Source organism: Phasianus colchicus, chromosome 6, assembly GCF_987193195.1.
Source record: "Phasianus colchicus chromosome 6, bPhaCol1.hap1.1, whole genome shotgun sequence".
Taxonomy (NCBI): domain Eukaryota; kingdom Metazoa; phylum Chordata; class Aves; order Galliformes; family Phasianidae; genus Phasianus; species Phasianus colchicus.
The window spans coordinates 39,039,348-39,060,455 of NC_143441.1; the positions used below are offsets into that span (position 1 = coordinate 39,039,348).

At 44.5% G+C, this 21,108-nt stretch overlaps 1 long non-coding RNA gene across 2 annotated transcripts; it reads left to right on the top strand.

Moving 5' to 3' along the window:
- Positions 1–7,928: 7,928 nt before the first annotated feature.
- Positions 7,929–21,063, top strand: LOC116244398 (uncharacterized). 2 transcript variants are annotated; one of them, XR_016467855.1, is made up of 4 exons: positions 7,929–8,397; positions 11,906–12,010; positions 16,508–16,693; positions 20,665–21,063. It is a non-coding gene; the product is annotated as an uncharacterized LOC116244398 (long non-coding RNA). The 2 variants fall into 2 exon arrangements; XR_016467854.1 differs by lacking the exon at positions 11,906–12,010 and having other exon boundaries at positions 7,938–8,397.
- The last annotated feature ends 45 nt before the right edge of the window (positions 21,064–21,108 follow it).

Genomic DNA, 21,108 nt, shown 5'->3' on the forward strand with positions numbered 1-21,108 from the left:
GCTGTGAAAAACTGAAGAGATTTGTTATTTTACTATCATAATAAACAATGTACGCATTTAAATTTTATTCTGCAAAAGACCTGTTGGCTTTTTGTTTTATTTCCTCCCAGACATTTTATTCAAGTCATACTCAGAAATGAACAACGAGGACATAAAATTTAAACTTTTACATTAAGTTACACAAGAGCTGAGTAGACTGAGTGCATGTGGAGAAAAACACTAAAGACCTCATTTTCTCCACTTAATCATTCTGGTTACATTTTTCTATTGTTCTGACTGAGAGACATGCAGGAAGAAAACTGTATTTATAGCATGAAGTAAATTTCACTTAACATTTTTTATGCTTTCAAATGGAAAATGTTATGAAAATACCACAGGTTGAGATTTTTATTCATGCAAATATATGTTGTTGTGTTTCAAGAGATCTTTGTACCTGGAGAATATAAGAAATTGAATTTGACATTTAATTTCTGATCAGCTTCTTTATCATATCTCACAGTGCAGTAATAAATCTTACTTCACCTCTTCCTTGGACTTCATTCTGGTCACTGCATTTCTGTGGCTGCTTTCAAGCATCAGCTTTCTTTTCTGTGCTCTAATGTGTGCTTCAGGATCCATCCTCAGAACACTGTCTTGCAAAGACTACAGGCACCTCACATGTAGAAACATTACATTAAAGTAGGGAAGGAGGTTTATAACTGGATTTTTCTCCAGGTACTTAGTACATTTGTTGATGTATATCCTTTCAGCATGTCATCTTCTGCCATAATTTGCATGAGAAAATGATCAGCAAGTGATAAAACAAGTTGGTGAGACCTCATCTGAAACACCATGTATAGCAATAGCCTTCTGGTTCAAAGATGTCCTGGGAACAAGTGCAGCAAACAGACACTGTATGATGGGGAATGGAAATCCTGCCTTTGCAAAGAAGCTGGGAGAGTTTGGCTTCTTCAGTGCAGCAAAACAAAAGCTGATATGGAATGCCATTGCTCCCTATAAATACATCAAGAGGTTAAACATCAAGGAAGGAAAAATCTTTTCAAGATAAAGCACAGTGTTGGCATAAGAACAAATGGGCATGAACTGCCCATGAATGCATTTTAACTGGAAACTGAAAGATGGTTTTCTAGCCAGTTGAGCAGTCAATGCTGGACTTCCAATTCAAGTATGAGGGCACATAAGTGACTGTAAAATGGAGTGGGAACAACTGATGAAAGGCATTGTGTGATGTGGCCTGGGACTAGCAGGGGACTGGGCTCAGAGACACAGGGGGTCCCTTCCAGCCCTCTGTTTCTTTGTTTGAATTTTCCTCAAAGGTATTTGGAGATTCAGCATGGTGATGTCTCACAGCTGGTAAAGGATACGGCTCAGAGAAGAAAAAGAAATAAGCAACATGTCTTAGCTAGCCAGATGTATGTTATTACTTTATTCCCAATTCACAGGAAATGAACAATCATTTAGTACTGACAGGTACATACTGAAACTTACTATCTTTCTTTCCAACCTTAAAATAATGTACTACAGAAGTTTAGCATTAACCTTTAGGTAGGCCGCACGTTTTTGCCAAGGTTACTGTTGATATCTCGTTAAACTTTTAGGGGAAAAAAAGAAGAAAGAGGCAGAGAGCAGAAACTATCTCAATTGCTGCCAGCAAGACTGAAATGTTAGCAAGGTTAAAAAAAAAAAAGTCATCCAAAACTCATAGAGATACCTTGGCTAGAGGTCTCTTGGGAGTGCAGAAGGTTAGGTATGTCTGACTTTAATTGGGGTGTAACCCAAATCACCTCCTTAATAGACAATTAGATCTAACACAAAAGTAATGGTAAAAGCAGCAAGTGCCTTGGTGAATCAAAGCACTCCAGTTTGTTAACTGTGTGAAACAGAGTGGGTTACAGATGGACAAGGGTAGGTCACTGCAAGATCTAAGAGGTCAATCTGTTTTGCATTTGTTTTGCATGTGTTTACTGGGATGATTCATTTTGTCTTTTCATACAACTTTTCAGTATTTGCCTCTCAAGAGGTAAAGGTTATGCCTAATATCAACCAAATAAAAAATCAGACCAATGCTTTACAATGTCACTAGGGTTCAGCATGCCTTTCTTTTGCCTTTCTACAAGAACAGAGAAGGCTGGACTTTCAGAAGGCTCCATCAGCAGTTGTTTTTTTCTGAAGGAGGATCTGAATAGCATCTGCAGCTCAGCAGACCAGAGTACCACCAAGCTAAATGGATACTTCATACAGCTCCCTGAGGGCCAAGTGAAAGGAAATAGTCAATTCCTTCAACCTGCTGGCTTTACTTTTCAGAATGCAGGTGCCCAACCTTTTGGGTCACCTGGGCCTCAGTCAGTGAAGACGAATTGTCCAGGGCTGCATATGCATAAATCACTCTGAAAGTAATGCCTCCTATTTATTTCCATGGAAACTACAACAGATACAAGCACAGTAACTCTGCTTGATAGAGCAAATTCTCAGTTTCAAAACACTGTTTTTCAATACAGTTGCAACCATGAGCTAAGCATTTTTGCCAGCAATGAACAAGAGCCTACATGCCACGCTCATCAAAACCTGCAGCAGCAGAGGTGACCCACTGTCACCAGGGATGCCAGTTCTTTGCATGACCAAACCAGCTAACTACAGCCTGTCTTGATGCATGGGGTGATTTCAGCTCAGTTGCAAGACTTGCATTTTCCTTAGGCAAACGCTGTAAGTTTCCCTACAGCCTATTTCTCTGGCGTGTTAAGGTCCTCCTGAATAGTAGCTCTACCCTCAACTCTGTTGAGCACTCATCCCCATTTGATGTTGTCTACAAATGTGCTTAGCGTGCCTTTTGGCATACTGTCCACGTACCTAAGGATGGCTGGTCTTTGTTCCTGAGGCAGGTTCAGCTATCCAAGGCTTTCAGATCTCAGATTTCCTGACAAATTGTCCTGACCTTCCTTGGCTCATGAATCCATATAATCATCTTTAAAAAGAAAGTAAGCAGAGGCCACAGCCCCTCCTTTATTCATCATTTTGGGTGATCCAGACATAAAAGATGCAGGTAAGAAAGCTAACTTTGCTTTTCAGTTTCCTTCCTTGTATTTGTCCCCTGTGTGTACTTAAATTTGTTTCACTAGAATCTATAAAGTCTATTTTCCTCTTTTTATGTTGTGCTAGGGGGGATATAAATGGACTAGCACCCTTTTTTTAAAGCTTATGCACATTCTTATTTTCTTTTCCGGATTTTTAAATGGATATTCATGTGGCTTTGACCAAACTGCACAAACTGCAGTCTTGCAAATAACTGCAAGGCCAAACTACCTGCAGGTAATTTTTAGTACCCTCGGAGGAATGCAGTTACCTTCAACTCATCTCCAGTCTGATTCGGTGCTTTTTGAAGTAGGCCTTCGTGGAGTGAACAGGAAGACTATGAGGGTTTTATTATAGTTGGCTTTCCTTACTGCATTAGCGTTTATATTTTCCCAGTAGAAATCCCCAAATTGAAAATATAGAGGTGTCAGCTAGCACCACTTTAGTTAAGGTTGTGTCAACATTTCCTATAAACTTTGTTTTTCTAGGGTTTATAACTAGACCGTAAAAACGTGCTCAGCACTGAAACTTGGCATAGCACTGCTCGGCCTGGGAGAGAATTTTCACAATTAAAAAATAAGAAAGTCAGATCAGCTGCTCTTAACTAATATCCAAGTAATTAAAAGGAAATTAGTTCAGACACATTGTTCTTCAGAAAAATTCAAGGCAAGCTTTTACTTAAAAACTAAAACCATCCAGGGGCAATTCCACTCATGTCGTCTTGTTGCACTTGGTAATTATGAAAAGTCAAAATGACTGAGATATTGCACACTAGGAAATGACGACTATTATCTACATATACTAGTCTGTACAAAGTTCTTTGCTACATGTAAGAAAATATTTTTAATAGGTGGAGCTAATAGTACATAATATGAAGTTTGCCCAAAATTTCCTATTATTAAAGCTCATTTTCAGACACTGCCAAACTGCTGGTATTTTATTTTCCAGATGTATGCCTAGGGCTGGATTTTTGGGAAAAAAAAAAAAAAAAACTTAGGCCAAAGTCTTTCTTTATCAGATTCTCAGAACAGGGATTGAGAAAATGTGTTGTTTTGTTCATACTACAAAAAAAAAAAAAAAAAAGAAAGAAAGAAAGAAAGAAAAAAAGAGAAGAAAGCTAACAGTCTGCTTTTCAGAAAGGTCTGATTTCCTGAGGTTGTGTAGCTGTGACTCAAAAAGCAGGAGGGGAGCCAAAAAGATCTCTTTGGCTGTGAGATGCCTGTGCTGTCCTTGTAGAAGGCTGTCTCATTTAGGTCGAATCAGAAACTTTTGAAATAAAACCACTCTTTTTGCATGCTCAGTAAAGTCATTTTTACTGCATCAACTAGCATCGCCACACGTCCCACCTTTCAGGAGCGTATCCAGGTTTCTCAGGGCTACTGGAGCTAAGCAAAGAAGATGCCAGTTGTCCTCATGGAATGAGGGCATGTCCCTGACAGCTCCTGCCTGGGACCAAGCTGATGTGTTCATCTTCACCACAGAGCCAAACCACACACTGGTGAAGGGAAGATGATGATCCTCTGAGTACAGAGGATAAGTGCCCATAGAGCAGCCTCCTTTACAGCTCAAGTCCATGATTGTCTGAGAGTCCTTGTTCCAGGTGAAACACCAGAATTTGGTGCCCTAAATGTCTTTTTTTCTTTTCTTTTTTTCTTTTCTTTTTTTTTTCTTTTTTTTCTGAGCAAATAGTGGAACAATAGCAGAGTGAAAGATCTAACAGAAACCTTCTTTGGGGCTGTGCTGTATAAGCTGGAAATACTGCATATCCCAATTAAATACAAGCAGGCTGTTTGAACTGCTCTGTTTCAGTAAGCAAGCAGTGTATCACAGCAACACCTGAGGGTGCTGCTTTGATCACAGCCTGTCAGCAATTCCACTGAGCACTTTGTTTATTAGAGGCTGGCTGAAGAAGACCCCTATATGCTGAAATTTAAGTGCAAACAGTGACAGTCAGCAGTAAAGGGAATCAGGGTAATAGCATCTCACAGAACAGTACTCCTCTGTGGTATTTTTGTTTTAAAATCCGAGGTTTTATTCATTCCTGAAAACTAAAGTTTATATATCATTTCAAAAGTGCATTAATCCTTACTGCATACTGGCGAAGAAAATCAAACATCTGAATTATTAAGAGAGGTGCTTGAATGGCTGGAAAACTACTCATCAAATTTTCATCCATTCATTTTGTACAGTTTTCAGGACACAAACGAAGCATTCCTCATCCTGTCTTCCTTCTGGACTCTGAGGTGGTTAAACCACATCTAGCTGGCATAGAAGGCCGGGTGGGGGAGAGAAGAGAAAGGAAGTGTCACATCCTCTGCTGTGAATAGCTAACACGCTAGCAGCCACGCTGTGATGAATGCTTAAATCCTTCCTCTGCCTGCTTTGGAGCAGGGGCCTGGGATCAGGCCCTTCTGCTGTGTGCCTCAATCAGTGGGTCTCACTGCCTGGGTCTCTCTCAGGCTTCCCTGCTGAAACGGCTCTGCTTTGTACAAACTAATTAAATATTCAGAGGATTGGAGTGAAAAGGGATCTGTGGCTTGGGGTGGGGGTGCACATCCAGAAGGCCTGTTTCTAGTCTCTGCTGCCATGAATATTTAATCACTTTGTACAGAGGGGAAGAGTTTCAAAAGGAATCCCTGAAATTTCTGGCTCGGCAGCTTGGGTATTTAACAGAGAAGAGAGAGCCTTGGGTTGGAGCCCCTTTTCAGTATTAGGCAGCATATGGGATTCAGAAGTAAAACCTCGAGAAATGCTTTCACCACTTTGCTCTCCTTGACATAATTTCAGAGCCCATGCGTGAGATGTGGCATTCACAGGTAGGTACCAATCGCAGGTACTCAGCCGAGTGGAAGAAAGCTTGTCTGCCCGCCCAAATCAGCTCTGCAGTACATCTCCTGCAGACCTGTGCAGTCACTGCCAGGCTTTCCTTGCTGGTACCGCAGCACTGCAATTCCCTCCAGCACACAAGAAGAGAAAGGTACTCACCTAGCTGTGCGTTGCATAATAGACAGAGGGGAGAAAAACTTCAGCACTGCAATGTCACTATAATTAAGCGCCTCCGAGACTTTTTGCTTTGGGGCTGTCATTTAGTCATGTAGTTTTGCACCTACCTGACAAGAGTTTAGCTATTGCCTTCGGCAGCAGTAAGGTTTTTTGCTTCCTTCTGGACATGCACTGCCTGCAGAGAGCACAGGGTCTGAGTGGGTCCCCTCAGGTCAGCATGGGAACACAGTGATGGCTGGCTTGTGTTGCAGTATTCTTCATACTGTATTTCTCCTTGAGAGCACCCAGGATTCTTTGTCGCTGCGCTATATGTATGAATAAAGAAATCTGCTTGTAGGTGTTTCGTCTGTTGCTCTGGGATCAGAGCAACCTTCCCTGTATATTTTTTCAATGCATAGGAAGGGTAACCATATATCATAGAATCACAGAATGGTTTGCCTTGGAAGAGACCCTTAAGACCATCTAGTTCGAACCCCCTGCTATAGGCAGGGACACTTCCCTCTAGACCAGGTTGCTCACAGCCCCATCCAACCTGACCTTGAACGCCTCTGGTGTGGGGCATCCACCAACCTCTCTGGGCAACCTATTGCAGTTTCTCACCACCCACAGTAAATAATTTCTTCCTGGTATCTAGTCTAAGTCTACCCTCTTCCAGTTAAAGCTATTCCCCTCATCTTGACGCTACATGCCCTTATAAAAAGACCCTCCCCAGCTTTTCTGCAGGCCCCCTTCAGGTACTGGGAGGCCTCTGTAAGGTCTCCTTGGAGCCTTCTCTTCTCCACGCTGAAAAGTCCCAGCTCTCTCAGCCTGTCCTTATAGTGAAGGTGCTCCAGCCTTCTGATCATCTCTGTGGCCCTCCTCTGGACCTGCTCCAACAGCATAATGTCCTTGGGCTGAGGGTAACAGAACTGGATGCAGTACTCCAGGTGGGTTCCTCATGAGAAACAAGCAGAGGGACAGAATCACCTCCCTTGACCTGCTGGTCATACTTCTCTTGATGCAACCCAGGATACGGTTGGCCTTCTGGGCTGCAAGAGCACATTGCCAGCTCATGTAGAATCTTTCATCAACTGACACCCCCAAATCCTTCTCCTCGGGGCCGTGCTCAAGCCATTCTCCACCCTGTCTGCATCTGTGCTTGGGACTGCCCCGACCCAGGTGCAGGACCTTGCACTTGGCCTTGGTGAACTTCATGATGCTGCCATGTGTGCACCCCTCAGGCCGGTCCAGATCCCTCTGGGTGGCATCTCTTCCTTCTAGCGTGTCATTTGCACCACTCAGCCTGCTGTCTGCAAACCTGCTGAGGGTGCACACGATCCCACTGTCCATGATGCCTACAGAGATGCTAAATAACGCCATCCCAGCTCCTATCCCTGAGGACAGACTGCATCAATCCCAGCTGTATCTTTATCTAAATGTGATATACATATCTGCATCAATTAAACTGTAGTGTTTACAGCCTAGAAATGGTTATTTCTGGACGTAATAAAGCTCTCCTCCCCAGCACCCCGCCAAGCTTCGCTTATCTTATCACTGCAGTAATAAAAAAGAAGTTCATTATGGATGTCCCGGATGCAGAGAAATGCTCACAGATGCGCTTAACTTTCTGAGCGAAGTCCCACCCCTACTCAGTAACACGATTTCAGCGAAGCACAGCAGCCGAACCGGGCCCCACATCCCGACGCCGGTGCTTCCCTGCCGCGCACCAGCACTGCCTGGAGGCGCCGGTTCGGGACCGCAGCTCTCCGCAAAGCCGAAGCCGCGGTCCCGCCTGCAGCGCAGCCCCGGAGCGGAGCGGAGCGGCCCTGCCCCCCGCGCAGATGGCCGCCTGGCCGGCCCGCGCCGCTCCGCCGCCACGTGGGAGATGCCGCTCGGGAAATCTGCCGCCGTCGGCAGAAGACAAAACCGCCGGCGAGCCGTCGGCCGGCGATGAAAGGAGCGGGAGAGTGGGAGCGGCCCCGCAGAGGCCCCTCCGGAACAATGGCGGGCCCTCGGGAGCCCGCGGCCGAGCGCTGCTGACAAAGGCGCTGGCTGCACCGGGCCGCAGCTGCTGCCTCGCGGCGCGACGAGGGAGCGCGCGTTACTTTCATCCAAATCCTCTTAGGCGGCGCGACCGCCGGCAGCGGGCAGCGCTCGCGCTCCGCGCCGCTCCGTGCGGGCAGAGGGGCGCGTCCCGTCCGGAGCTTCGGGCGGTGACCGTGGGCACGGAGCGGGGAGAGGGGCGGCGGCGGGGCGCGGGACCGAGCGCGGTGCTCTGCCGGGAAAACGCTGAACTTCTCGTGTGCTGGGGAGCCAGATGAGCAGCACAAGTCATTAGTCACCCAGGTATTTACAGTGTTTTTCCTATTTCCTTTCTCCCATGGCCTCTGTGGTCAGCGGTATAAAATTCCTAGGCGCTCCCACCTAAACACAAGTTTCCTGTTTATGCTCTCAGTGGCTTTTATGTTTAGCTGTTAAAACCCGTTGTCTAAAGTACCATAAAACAATACGAACAGAGTCTGCAGGTGAGCAAGTGGGGGAAAAAAGGAGAGAGCGGAGAAAATGAAAGGCACGCTGTTGGAGCCGCGCTGGTCCGGCTGAGGCAGGGAGGTGGGACACAGCAGTGCGTGCACACAGCACTGCGTGCACACAGCAGTGCGTGCACACAGCAGTGCGTGCACATAGCACTGTGTGCACATAGCAGTGCGTGCACACAGCAGTGCGTGCACACAGCAGTGCGTGCACATAGCAGTGCGTGCACATAGCACTGTGTGCACATAGCAGTGCGTGCACATAGCACTGTGTGCACATAGCAGTGCGTGCACATAGCAGTGCGTGCACACAGCTGTGCGTGCACATAGCAGTGCGTGCACACAGCTGTGCGTGCACATAGCAGTGCGTGCACACAGCAGTGCGTGCACATAGCAGTGCGTGCACACAGCTGTGCGTGCACATAGCAGTGTGTGCACACAGCAGTGCGTGCACACAGCAGTGCGTGCACATAGCACTGTGTGCACATAGCAGTGCGTGCACATAGCAGTGCGTGCACATAGCACTGTGTGCACATAGCTGTGCGTGCACATAGCAGTGCGTGCACATAGCACTGTGTGCACATAGCTGTGCGTGCACATAGCTGTGCGTGCACATAGCAGTGCGTGCACATAGCTGTGCGTGCACATAGCACTGTGTGCACATAGCAGTGCGTGCACATAGCAGTGTGTCCTCTACCTGCAGCTCGGCGAGGCACGGCGTGGCCTGAGTGTGCTGATCGAAACTGAATGGCCACTCAGCTTCACTGATGCTGCAGGATGGATATACCAAACGATGACAGGGCTTTTTACGCATTTCCATTGCCTGTGTCAGTTGGTGGTTGAATGTTGGTGATACCTGCTTCGTCCTGGAACTTAGGGGAAAAGCCAGAGAACAATGCTGAGGCATTCTGGACTACAGCAAGCAAGAAGCCCCAGCAATTCATCAGACTTGTCCTAGCAGCCAATGTATGCCACAGCAGCCGGTTCTGCCACAGATCTTTGCACAGCTTGGTTAGAGAAGGCCGTTTTCAAGATGTGCTGCCATCTCAACAAGCATAAGAACATGGAATCATAGAATCACCAAGGGTAGAAAAGACCTCTGGTCCAATTGCACACCCACCACCAATATTTCCCCGCTAAACTATATCCCTTAGTGCAACACCTAAATGTTAAACCACTTAAAGATGTTCTGCGATGAGCATGAGTGGTTGATAGCACTGAATCCATCAAACTTCTGGTGCTCACCCTACACATTCAGGCAGCTCTCATTGGAGCTTTCAGGTGCATTTCATCAGAATATGTGTGTAATGAGGTGATACTACACACTCATTGACTCATTTTTACTTTCCCTCAGTTACGCCAACTGTTGGCATGTATTACCGTAGAATTAGATAATAATCGTAGAAGTTCAAACCAGACCTCAGCCTACCAGAAAATTCATGCTTTGGACTAACATGGCTTCTGTGACAAGCTTTTATTCATAACACTGTGATGTAAGGGCAAAGTGTCAATATTGTCTTTGAATATTTGATTGATTTGGCTGGCCAGACACTTACAGCCATTTAAACACTGTTTTGTGTATTTAATTATATCATACATGATGTCATTTTTCACTACTGACACCTTTGACATTTAATTTATTTCAGCCAATAATTACTAAACAATAATTAAGCTTTTACTACTGTAACTGCTTGTCATGATCCTTGTATCCTGCCAAACAGGTGACAGCAGGAGCAGCAAAGTTTATGTTTCGTATATTTATTTGCTTTCAGATATTCAGATTTATTTGCTTTCAGCTTATACATTAGTAATTTTACAGAGTTTCTGTGTACAAAGGAAGGACTGGGACCAAAACATCACATTAAAACATCTCTGCATTCCCTTACAGAGATTAGCAGGAGTAAAGAATGGATTGACTGTGTTAGAAATCACAACATATATAGGGAGACAATTTTATGTATATATATGAAATGTATTACATATATCTTATCTACATTTATATATCAAACATAAATTTTTATATTTATGCAGTGAGATTATTAGGTTTCTCAAATGTCTAGAAGAGCTTCATATACAGTAACTGTGGTATGTTCAGACATCTCTGCTTTTATACTGGCAACTCTCTCATTTGAGTGGTATCACACTTCAATTTTTTTTTCTAAATAGTTACAGGGCACAGATGATCTTTTTCCCAAACATTATTAGGTTTTCTGTGCATGGTGCACAGTGGAGCAGTGGCTGTCGTTTGTTAGTTCATGTTGAAGGTTTGATTTTTCACTATTCTGAGCCTATGGAGCCCTTCTGCAGCTGCCCCGTGGAAATACATGCTACCTGGAGTGTGTGTGGACTAAATACTTGTTTGTGGCTGGAGTGCACCTGGTGGGCTCCTGAAGCACATTTTCAAGTGTGTGTTTTGTCTGAAAGGCATCGGGCTCATCTTTTCTAGATCTGCTCCACAATTCAAAACAGAGCACAGTAAGTGGGAACAACTGGGAGATTTGCTTTGAAGGTAGGTTCCCGATCCAAACTAAGTATTGTTGATGCACCAAAGTATTCAGGCTTGGATCTACACATCACAGTGCTTTCAGATCCTCCATTTAAGGATCACAACAGCATGTTTCCAAACCTCAGCTTGCGATAACTTCATCAGCCCTGATGAAACGAGTTCTTTCCCTGTCTTCCCACAGTCCTCCCAGTCCCCAGCTGACATTCCTCTCCCCCACTGCAGAGAGAAAATAGTGTATTTGTGAGCACTTCTCTGGCCTGGCTGTCAATGGAAAACAAACATAGACTCTGCAGACCAAGCTAATTCATAGATGAAATGAAAGATTACAAAAAGCAAGAGAGGAAAAGAGAAAAGAGACAGGAAATCTTTTTAAAAGTGAGCAAAAAGGAAATGCTTGAATATAGTCTTGATTCAGCAAATCCCTTTGGTTTCACACTCAGCATCGTGGTGAAGGCAGCAGCACCTGGGCCCCGTGTAGGCAGAAGGTGGCTGGGAAGTGACTCACTGTCACAGGAATAGTGAGAGGAAGTCTCAGAACATGGGTGTGGGGGTTTCTGCAGGGAAAAGAAAGTCTCTCAGCTCACACAAGGTTACAAAACTCCATGTGTGCAGCAGGGCCAGCTCTGGGTATTTTCAAGCTAGTATTTTCAAGAAGCAGTGCTACGGACATCCGACCGGCAGTACTGTTCTAACAGCAGCTGAGAAAGTAGGAAGGGAAAAGGCTGCTTTAAGACAATCAGAAACCTGTTGAATTTACAGTTTTACAAACTTTTGTCAAGTTCAGAGCAGACCTGACCGCTGGGTGGGTCTTTTGCAGTGAGACACGGAGCCAGGCAGACACCAGCGGGGTGCCCAGGCCAAGAGTGGATTGAGCTGACAGTCACAAACTTGTCAGCAGATGTGGACCAATTTCTGCTTTCAGGTGGGAGTCAGACAAAACTCTGTGGCTTTTTCTGTTTCTGTGAAAATCCTAGCTCTGAAGCCTAGCTCAGCAGTTTGAGAGAAACTTGGCTCCATCCCTGTGAATTTAATAGAGAACAAATCCATGCAAACCCAAACTTCACAGAACAGCCTTAAGAACCCCTGATGCTAGGACTGCTGAAATTAATTTAGTGTCCCAGCTCATTTTCCTAGTATACAGTGGTTTCTGTCGGTCAGCTCTCATGAAGTCAATAGGAGTTTTGAAGCACGTTCCATTGCTACTTTTCATTATCCAAGGGTGTTTCTCCACTGGCAGATAAGCTGCATCCCCAGCCCAAGCCAGCTGAGCCAGCTCCATGCAGCTCCGCTGGGCCAGGGCTCTGAGCTCAGCCCTGACACATGGCTCTGGGCAACCACAGGCTGGCTGCTCCATCAGCTGTGAAGTCAGGAGAAGTTCCAGAATACTGGGAAGGGGAAAAGAAGAGTGGCAGATAGCAGTAACCGAGCTGTGTGCAAAGAATATTTCTAAGGCTTTGAAAAGCAGTTAGATGTGAGATGTGCACGTGAGAATTCACTCTTCACTCAATTCAGTATTGGTTGTGTTTATTTTTAAACTGCAAGAAAAGGATGAAATGCAGAAAACATCTGTTGCCCAAATACAAGTTGATCCTGAACAGCTCTAGTATACACAGTCCTGGCTTGATAAAGCACACCACGTGCACTGCATATATACATTTGTACATACACAGCCACATGCTGTATGGCAAGTTATCTGTGGGATGCAGTCTCAGCTCTGTCAGGTCAAGGAGGGATGCAACTACAGAAATTTTTTGGAGCAATTGAGAGAAGAGATTTTACTGATAAGTAACCCAAAGGAAAGGGTGTTAACAAGTACTTGGAGTATGCACAGTGAAGGATAAAAAATAGTAAGCATGGAAAAATGAAAAGCTCAAACTGCTGAGGACGTATAAAATAGGTCCCTTTACTCAAGTCTTTCTACATTCAGGCAATGAATCTGTGTTTGTGGAGCTCAGCACCTCCCAGTCTCCTGTCCCTCACTTTCTGTGAGTTTATGTGGTGAAGGAACTGTCTCTATCCATACAGCACAGATGTAACTTTCATGAGTGCCACAAACAGCCTTACTCCTGTCCCTCAACAACAGCACTATAATACTTTCTTCCGTCTGGATTTCTGTGTGCCACAATATTTCCCAAAGATGCATAACTGTTCTAAAAATATCAACCCACTGCTAGCAAATGTTCAGATGAGACAGGCACCCAGAAATGCCTGGGCTAAGATGTCTTGGCTTCTGCTGTATTTTACTGAGCATACAGAAGCATTGTGTTGTTCCCCATTGAATTCAGAACTGAATTGCCAGGTCTGCATTGAGGTTCATTTTAAGGCCAGACCTGGCACTTCTGTATTTCAGTGATGTACAGCTGCTGACACCAGTGCCTTCTCAAACCAAACTGTGTGCTAAAAGAGAAATACACCAGTGAGTGCAGCTCTCCTACCAGCACTGTGCAGGCTCACCCCGCAGGGCTGGCACAAGGAGGGTTGGGATGTGCCTCGCAGCCAGTCACACACGGGTAGGGCTCTCTCTGGCCATGGCTTTGTTTGACAAAGCTGCAAGAGGCTTCAGTACAGATTCTGAAATTGCCTGTGAGGAACCAGCTTGCAGTTCTGGTCAAACACACACAGGTCTCCAGACACTGAAGGCAGCCTGAGGCTCTGTAGCCATGTCAGCAGCAGCTTCTGGGAGCATGTTCCGCAATGCACTGTTGAGCTACAGCGGTCTTCTGCCTCCTGTGTGGGCACAGAGAGACATGGAACCCTAAGAACAAGGGTGAGCCAAAGGTGTCCCCAGATCACAGCACTGAAAGACCATCCTAACAAAACCACTCCAAACTGAATGAACACGAGAAAGTTGTAACCCTTTGGTAACCCCATGTGCATGACTGATGGCAGGCTTTTTAACAGAAAGACTTAAGCACCTTCAAGCTGAAAACATCACTAAGGATCAAGGAATCCGCTCCTCCCAAACAAGGCTCTCCTTAATACGTGGCTCCCTAAGTACCACGGGCATGAGGCAGCACAAGTAACCATCAGCTCGAGGTGTGTGGGATGAGAGGAGAAGGAGCCTCGGGCAGACACTGTCAGAGATCTGGCAGGGTGTCCTGTCAAGCAGACTGAAAATTTCAGACATCAGCAGTTTGGTCTCAACCTACTGCTTTCTATGTGGGTTTTACTAACTCAAGCTTGTACAACAGATGCCACAAAACGTCCCCAGACATGTTTAAGAGACAACCGACAAACAGCTCCTGCCTTCCTACACATTTTATGGGTTTAATCCATAATGCGAGAGTTTGATCTCAGTCATGTAAATGTTTGAACTAAATGCTTGATTTGGACCTGGCTCCCCATCCTGTCTTATTTCTGCTTGGGTTTGTTGGGAATGCAAACCTTCAGACTGTGGATGTGTCATCTATTTTGTTTCTGCTGACTTTGGCATGTGAACGTATCCTGCTTGTAAAGATGACAAGGCCAGCTCCCGCTGCGGCCAGCTGGATGTGTCTCATAAGGGACTACCTCCTGTTGAAGTAAATTGTTTTTTTTCTTCAACAGAAGCCAGGAGACTTCTGCAATAAATGGCCCAAGAAGTTGGAATGCCCAAAATCTCTAAGAAAACAGGTTGTCAAGGCATTACATATCAAGTCTGTGGAGTGGTGGCCCACAGAACTGGTCCTCTAAAATTTTGTTTCTGGAACGTGAGCAACGTGTCTGCTGTAATGGGGATCAGCACCAGAGCTCCCTGTGCCTTAATCTCCCTGAGCTGAAAGCAGTATAGTCACCCACCAAATCCAATATTCTCACATTGTCTCCTCTTAAATCTTTTTATGCTGGTAATGAAATGCAAATGGCCCCAAGAGTAACGGCCTAGATGAGGGGCAGATGGTTGAACCTATGTGCATATTGCTCTCTTCAATCTGTTGCACAATGGCTACGTTACCAGTTAGAGGAGCTGAAGGAAGGCCTGAGAGTGCGAAGGATCCAGATGAAATTTTACTTACCACATATTTGAGTAATTATCTCTATAGTGACATGATTCACTTTTCATTCTTTGTAAATTCCTCCACAATGTACTCCTAGGAGTCCACTATTTGTTCCAAAAGCTTTTGCATCCTCTCTTTAATGAGGAGCAGATGCAAATGAAAAAATTTGGACCAGCTTATTCAAGTTTGGACTGCTGTATCACAACTCTTAGAAATATATTCTACACTCATTTGAGAAAAAAATGACACAATCTGAAAAGAGAACTGGGCCCATTGGAACAGAGCCATGTTGGTGCTATTCAACCTAAAAGCAACCAAACAGAATACTAAACGTTTTATGTAAAGGGAGAAGGTATTTGCCAGTGTCACATATGCTTCAATGTGTGCACGTACTCTGAATTAGTCCCACCACCTCCTAATCTAAGCTGGATCCCAGCTTCTCTTTCTTTTTTCCTCTCCCTGGAGTGGAGGAGGTCAGTCCTATGGACCGTGGTCCAGGAAGCCCACATGTGTCTGAAAACAAGCCTTGCTTGACATTTTGCCTCTAAATTTCCCTTCTGCACTGAAGACCCGCTGCGAATACAGACATATGTTTTTAAAGAGACACAGTTTTGTCTTGCTGATCGCAATGTAATTAGAAAGCTATTTGGCACATACAGGAACTTCTGTACTAATTTGGCACTATCCCATCATGCTACTGGCAGCATTGGGTTTGCTCCCCGTTGGCGAGTCTCCTAGATGTCTTACAGCTCCTAGAAGCATCAGCCATGCCTGTTCAGGGAATAAGGCTGGCAGGATGCAGACACCTCGTGCAGCACATGCAGCAGCAATGCGGCTGTGTGGTGTTGGCTCATTATCAGACTCCACCATGATATCTTCTGATGGGGTATAGCATTGTAGAGACAGGTGCACAGTTTGCATTATGAAAGCCAGCACGACATTTCCAAATGACACTGCTTTACTACAGCGCTTTATCCAAGTTATGCTTTAAATTGGGGTTTTATTTCAATTCCTCATGTTTTTGCTAAGGATCTTAATGGAGAAATCCAGCACTTTCCCAGTAGTTCTTATTTGCTTTAATAGGAAAGAACTCATCCAGATCATGAGTTACGATGTTTCAGATTTCAAGGGTCTCAGGCGTCCTTGTTGATGGGTACAAGAGTCGCTCCAACATGACAGTCTCCATCAGTCCCCTATCACTTAAACCAGTAATGAGCAGTACTGCTTCTGATGTGGAGGTCATAACCTTTACAGAAAGGTAAACAAACAAACAAAAACTTGTGCCTCTTTCATTTTCTTTTTTTTGTTGTTGGTTCTTTTTTTGGTTTTTTTTTTTTGGGGGGGGGGGGAGGGTGGAATCTGACAGATTTTCAAGTTTCTTTCAACAGGTGTGAAAATGAACAATTTACTTCCTTCTTTTAATGAAAACTTTGATTTTCACGCAGTATTAACATCACTGAAAAAGTCCACAGCCAGCACGGAGATGGCTCTCCTAATGAATGCATTTAGCTGCTTGGCTGCTGGCTTGGACTGAATGCAGTCCCTGGGCCAGGCCTGTGCTGCTTTGAAGGGAAAACGTTTCTTCTCTCATCATTTGCAGTCACTGGAACATTCATAAATGAAGGCTGCAGGTTTGTTCTACCCTACTTATTCACAACTCTCTTTATCTGCTTTAAGTGTGTTACCTTTTAAATGCAAGCATACCATTTTCCTTGTTTTCTGGGACAGGCGGAACAGGAACGTCTGACTTGCAAAGATGTTGATCCTCTGTTCTCATGAAAATGTGGGAGGAATTAGGTCCTTCCTGCAGATTTGGCTGCCTTCTCCAGAACCTAAGCTTTCATTTAAAAAGCTAATGAAGTGTTTAGCCCTTCTGGTTGCAAAGATAACCATGCATCAGTTTGCGTTTTGTGGAGGTTATCTTACTGAGAAGCTGTAACAAAACCACGGAGTTATGAGCTTCCTCTATTCATCTTAAAAGCTGTAAAATGATGTGTCAGGGATGCTGGTGCACCACAGACCTGGAGACAGAGAAGGGCTTTGCTGGGGCTGTGTGAGATGTCAGTCTGCATGGTTCTGCGGCCCTGGGGCTCCTCTCCTAGTTCCCCATTGGCACCACTTCCCTCAGCTTCGTCCCTCAGCCCATCCCCGCAGGGCTTCTTCATGAGTCCTGGCTGACGCCACTTCGCTTTCCCACATGGATTTATGAATCCAGACCAAAATATGACAGTATTTAGTAAACATGAAAGGCAATGACTCTGGTGGGAAAATGACAGAGAGGGGAAACTTTGGCAGAAGCAATTGGAAATGTCCTGGGAAGGAGAAGCAGGACTAAAGCTAATGAAGAGTCTGAGTGCTCGCACACCCCTCATGCCAACCCAGGTCTTTCCAGGCTTCCAGCTCCCAGTGCACTGCCAGAGGGACTGGATGTGAGTGACCAACTGCATCATCCTCATCCCATCTACTCACTAGGGAAAGGTGAATAATTCAGATGTTCATTTGTCAAGTTCACATTTTACAAGCAGTATCTGAACTCACAGTGGATGAGGAGCCATCCCTGTGTGCACGTGTGGCTACACGTGCTGTCACCTCTGTGCACCAGGGCAATGCATTCCCATCCTCTTCTTAACACATCCCCCACTTCACTGTCCCAGGCACATGTTGTGTACCGCTGCTCAGTATCTTCACTGAGCTGCTCACAATAATGCTCAGCTCTCTCCCCCAGAGATTACAGTTAATTCAGAAGCCATCAGTGTGTCAGAGTAGTTTAAATTATTTCTTTCAAACACGTTACCTTTTATTTCAAGTTCATCTGCCATCCTGTTAGGACAACCACTGGTGGTATTAGAGTTGTCTCATGTTTCAAGCAATCCTTTGGAGCTTTTCCTTTTCCGAGCGAGCTTTTGTCAGCAATACAGTCTGACATTTCATTGTTCATGCATTTCTTAGCAGTGCTTAAGCAAATTCACTGAAACGACCATCACAGTCTTGAGACGTAAGAAATAATTCTGAAAATCTCTAAAGACCCTAACACTTACGTGTTTTCCTTATCTGGAACTCTGCATTCACCTTCTCTTTGTTGCAAACAGATCCTCAGAGTAACTGAAGGAAGCTGCTGCAGTGTATGTAAAGCACAGGCAGCCGTGCAAGGATAGATACAGAGCAGTCCTTACAGACATCCTTAGGGCACTTCGCTCCTAATGTTTTTCAACCTCAGGCTGCAGACATTTATTCCCCCTGCCAGCTTGTCTCCTCAGCAGTTGTTAATCCAGGACAAGCCTTTACCTCACCTTCTTGTTACCAGACTTCTTTCACAGTCTCATGGGTAAAATCCTATTGAAAGCTTTTCAACACACTAAATAAATTATATTCATCATCTTGCCTTAATATTCTATTTTTTTTAACCCAGAGAATTCTAGTTTAGAAAAGCGTATATACTGCTGTATATGCCATCAAATGATAAAGATTCATTTGTTTTATGACTAATAATTTTCTCAGTTTTGTATGAACTGAAGTATTTGACTCAGTAATTATCCTTAGCTCCTCTTTTACATATGGGGTTCCACTTGTGCCTCGGCTTCTACTTCCTGTGAAGCAAAGTTCTTCCAGCTTTTTGATCCCAGGCTGCCTTCAGACATTACAGCAACCTGGTCAGCTCTTGGGATTGACTGCTGTGGGGAAAGACACATACATTGAAATGAGGGCTTTCAGCTTTTTTTTAATAAGAGATCATTGACGGATGACCATTACACTCCAAAGGTTGGCCACAGCTTTAACAAATCTTGTTACAGTGATTCACTGGGCGTAATGCACCAGCTACTGTGGCACAGTTGTTTTGGTAAATGGCTTTATGGGGAACATTACTGCAAACTGAGGGAAACAAAAGCTCTGTGGGAACCTGAGCGGTACGGAGCAGAGCGCTGTACTTAGATATGAGGACTGTTATTAACCCAGTTACAGAAGCAGTTACCTGAATAATGAATGAGCTATTACTGCATGCTGTAGGCTGTGAGATTTGAAAAGAGGAGTTGAAAGTGTTCACTCAGAGCAGTGAAGGAAAAATAAGGAAGGAAAAAGAAAGTCTGGTGTTTTATTTGTCAAACATTTAACTTGTCTTTCAGGTTTGTTTTGGGAAAATATTGAGGACGGTGATCTTCTCCTCAAAGATTATAAGGAAAATTAGTGCATGTGAGGAAGCGCACCATCAGTGACTGGAATATGGTTAGCCATGAAACATGATATTCCTAAATTTTTCTTCTGTGCAGCAATGGGCCCTTTTCCCACTCCCTCACTTCTACTGCACATAACACAATGTTTTATCCGGCCTAGGATTGCCACAGCTGGGCTGTGCCAGAGCACCCACTTGGCAGCCCTGAGCTCCTGCTGGGGTCTGAGTCCCCACTGCATAAGAGATGCCCAGCAGCACCAAAGTGCCAGAAACTCAGTGACTGCAGTGCTCTGCTGACTCTGGGCAGAGCAAGGGACACAGAGGAGCTGCAACTATCCTGAGTCATATCCCATCACTTCTGGTCGCCCCTTCCTCCCACGATTCTTGCCTTTCTGGAGAGTCAAAGTAAATTATATTGTGATTTCTCCCTTCTTTGCCCACATACTAGCATATGTGGGCATACTACTCATTTCCCAGCAGGTTCAGTGGACCCCTTAAAGGCAGCCTGTTGGCAACAGGCTGAAAAAAAACCAAACTTTTTTTTCTCTGTATTTTTATTTCTAGGGTTACTTTTGCAAAAGAAAACAAACAAACAAACAAAAACAAAAAAAAAACCCTCTGATAATTCAATAATTCCATGCTGTATTTTTAACCTGAGATTGTTTCTTCTTGTGGATTCATGCAAGAAGGATTTCCATTTTCCAAAGATGTCCGCTTGACCCCAAAAGGCGTCTGTTGGGCAGTATGGCAGAGGGAGCCACAGGGACCCAGCCCTGCTCTGCGTGTGCGTTCTTCACCAAACACAGCATCTGCTCCTCTTGCAGGGGGAATCACCCTCCCTCGTCCCAGCACCAACTTTAGCTTCATGTTTATGCTCTCATAGCTCATCCATGTGACGAGGCTGAGATAAACACTCACCAAACAGGATGTTCTACAAAGCAACCTAGATCAGATCAGATGTGCTGCAGAAAGCAGAGGGGCTGCACCACACATCGCTGGGAAGACCTCACTGCTTTGAAACTTCTGGCGTCAGCACACATTTTTATTGGGTTCACTTGCCAGAACTATTTCCCCTGTCTTGACTCATTTTTCCACCTAGAAAATAATCCCAAGTTTATACGTTGACACAAAAGTCATTGAAAGTAAGACTAGATTAATTTTTGTAGTGCAGTCATTCCAAGAAACAGCATATCTAATATTGCGCCTGAGGGTAGAACATACATGGACTGCTTTCATATTTTGATGAAAAGTATATTCCACTGAGTATTAACACTAAACAACATTACCTAGAGATATGTTAATAATAGTTTTGTAGCTTACTGAAAGATTAAGGGTTGACAATTCCCAGAGAAGCACAGTATTCTATGTAAATTCTTCCTAAACCCTAACAGCAGGACTGCAGAACTGATCATTTATTTATTTTGAACATGTCAGCAGGGTATGGCCACTGAGACGAAACATCTCATTTTCAAGAACATCTTCGGGGATGATGGCAAACCACAGACACCCACAGCGATGCGCTCGACGTTAAAGAATATAGTGTAAAATCGAATATGACAAGCAGAGGGCCTGTTTTTGTTTCATTGCTTTTTCTTATAAACAGAACAATACATTTGCTTAAAAGCTAGATAAATTGTGAAAGGATGTAATATTCTGTACTGTGTTGTTCTGGTCCAATGGCTTAGAATAACTAAAGAATCGTATTTGGTTTTTACTTTAGAGAATTTAAACTCCATCACCTTCACAGCTCTCAGTCTGCATCGGTTATTGAACAGGAACTGATATTGTGCTAGCTGAAGAAATAAGAACCCAATAAACAGCAAAACAGCTTTATGCAACTGGATTTCTTTCATTCTTGTCCTGGAGTTTCCTGCTGCT